At 44.4% G+C, this 2,500-nt stretch overlaps 3 non-coding genes and 1 pseudogene across 3 annotated transcripts; all 4 read right to left on the reverse strand.

The window, feature by feature from the left end:
* Window positions 1-69: 69 nt before the first annotated feature.
* Window positions 70-186, reverse strand: LOC130396234 (5S ribosomal RNA; annotated as a pseudogene).
* Window positions 187-717: 531 nt separating this feature from the next.
* On the reverse strand, window positions 718-837 carry LOC130400870 (5S ribosomal RNA). The gene has a single exon (XR_008903340.1). It is a non-coding gene; the product is annotated as a 5S ribosomal RNA (ribosomal RNA).
* A 532-nt stretch (window positions 838-1,369) lies between these two features.
* Window positions 1,370-1,488, reverse strand: LOC130396338 (5S ribosomal RNA). Its single transcript, XR_008898987.1, has one exon. It is a non-coding gene; the product is annotated as a 5S ribosomal RNA (ribosomal RNA).
* A 529-nt stretch (window positions 1,489-2,017) lies between these two features.
* Window positions 2,018-2,137, reverse strand: LOC130395330 (5S ribosomal RNA). Its single transcript, XR_008898400.1, has one exon. It is a non-coding gene; the product is annotated as a 5S ribosomal RNA (ribosomal RNA).
* Window positions 2,138-2,500: the final 363 nt, after the last annotated feature.

Here is a 2,500-nt window from a genome sequence, read left to right on the forward strand (position 1 = left end):
GTTGGCAGTAAACATCAGGTCACGGTACGCACGGTAGGCACGAGGGCAATGAGCTCGAGTTGAAAAGAAAGCTTACAGCACCTGGTATTCCCAGGCGGTCTCCAATCAAGTACTAACCAGGCCCGACCCTGCTTAGCTTCGAGATCAGACGAGATCGGGCGTTTTTCAGGGTGGTAAGCCGTAAGCAATTAGTGCAGGCGCAAAACCAGGTTTTATACAGTAGCACATAAGGAGTGAGAAAGCTGCTGAGGCTCGACGTTACACTTTTACAAAAACAATTCATTAGTTAGATATAAACGGCAGTAATTGATTCAGTAGGACTCCTTATCCATGTAAACGATCATTGTGACATCTGAATTCATTAATTATCTGAAATACACTGCGTCGTGCGTGTGATGTTAAATGTTTGAACCAAGGTTAACGGTTTAAAGTGTCAGAGAATGGGTGGTGATTTTTTTTGACGTCCTCCATGATCTGAAGTGAGCGTGCGTGTTTGTGTTGGTGAAGTTTAAGAAATGTACAACTGTCGGTTCAGCTCTCTGGTGCTCCCTGCTGGCAGTATCACTATACTGTCCTCATGTTTCACAAAAATAGTTTTGAGAGACGTTGTCAGTTTTTGTATGTTGCTTAAATCCTCAAAGCGGTTGGCAGTAAACATCAGGTCACGGTACGCCACGGTAGGCCACGGAGGCAATGAGCTCGAGTTGAAAAAGAAAAAGCTTACAGCACCTGGTATTCCCAGGCGGTCTCCCATCCAAGTACTAACCAGGGCCCGACCCTGCTTAGCTTCCGAGATCAGACGAGATCGGGCGTGTTCAGGGTGGTATGGCCGTAAGCAATTAGTGCAGGCGCAAAACCAGGTTTTATACAGTAGCACATAAGGAGTGAGAAAGCTGCTGAGGCTCGACTTTACACTTTTACAAAAACAATCATTAGTTAGATATAAACGGCAGTAATTGATTCAGTAGGACTCCTTATCCATGTAAACGATCATTGTGACATCTGAATTCATTAATTATCTGAAATACACTGCGTGTGCGTGTGATGTTAAATGTTTGAACCAAGGTTAACGGTTAAAGTGTCAGAGAATGGGTGGTGATTTTTTTGACGTCCTCCCATGATCTGAAGTGAGCGTGCGTGTTTGTGTTGGTGAAAGTTTAAGAAATGTACAACTGTCGTTTCAGCTCTCTGGTGCTCCCTGCTGGCAGTATCACTATACTGTCCTCATGTTTCACAAAAAATAGTTTTGAGAGACGTTGTCAGTTTTTGTATGTTGCTTAAATCCTCCAAAGCGGTTGGCAGTAAACATCAGGTCACGGTACGCCACGGTAGGCCACGGAGGCAATGAGCTCGAGTTGAAAAAGAAAAAAGCTTACGGCACCTGGTATTCCCAGGCGGTCTCCCATCCAAGTACTAACCAGGCCCGACCCTGCTTAGCTTCCGAGATCAGACGAGATCGGGCGTGTTCAGGGTGGTATGGCCGTAAGCAATTAGTGCAGGCGCAAAACCAGGTTTTATACAGTAGCACATAAGGAGTGAGAAAGCTGCTGAGGCTCGACGTTACACTCTTACAAAAAACAATCATTAGTTAGATATAAACGGCAGTAATTGATTCAGTAGGACTCCTTATCCATGTAAACGCATCATTGTGACATCTGAATTCATTAATTATCTGAAATACACTGCGTGTGCGTGTGATGTTAAAATTTTGAACCAAGGTTAACGGTTAAAGTGTCAGAGAATGGGTGGTGATTTTTGACGTCCTCCCATGATCTGAAGTGAGCGTGCGTGTTTGTGTTGGTGAAAGTTTAAGGAATGTACAACTGTCGGTTCAGCTCTCTGGTGCTCCCTGCTGGCAGTATCACTATACTGTCCTCATGTTTCACAAAAATAGTTTTGAGAGACGTTGTCAGTTTTTGTATGTTGCTTAAATCCTCCAAAGCGGTTGGCAGTAAAAATCAGGTCACGGTACGCCACGGTAGCCTGGAGTCAATGAGCTCGAGTTGAAAAAGAAATAAGCTTACAGCACCTGTTAATTCCCAGGCGGTCTCCCATCCAAGTCCTAACCAGGCCCGACCCTGCTTAGCTTCCGAGATCAGACGAGATCGGGCGTGTTCAGGGTGGTATGGCCGTAAGCAATTAGTGCAGGCGCAAAACCAGGTTTTTTACAGTAGCACATAAGGAGTGAGAAAGCTGCTGAGGCTCGACGTTACACTTTTACAAAAACAATCATTAGTTAGATATAAACGGCAGTAATTGATTCAGTAGGACTCCTTATCCATGTAAACGATCATTGTGACATCTGAATTCATTAATTATCTGAAATACACTGCGTGTGCGTGTGATGTTAAATGTTTGAACCAAGGTTAACGGTTAAAGTGTCAGAGAATGGGTGGTGATTTTTTTGACGTCCTCCCATGATCTGAAGTGAGCGTGCGTGTTTGTGTTGGTGAAAGTTTAAGAAATGTACAACTGTCGGTTCAGCTCTCTGGTGCTCCCT

The sequence above is a fragment of the Gadus chalcogrammus genome, chromosome 12 (genome assembly GCF_026213295.1).
Source record: "Gadus chalcogrammus isolate NIFS_2021 chromosome 12, NIFS_Gcha_1.0, whole genome shotgun sequence".
Lineage (NCBI taxonomy): Eukaryota > Metazoa > Chordata > Actinopteri > Gadiformes > Gadidae > Gadus > Gadus chalcogrammus.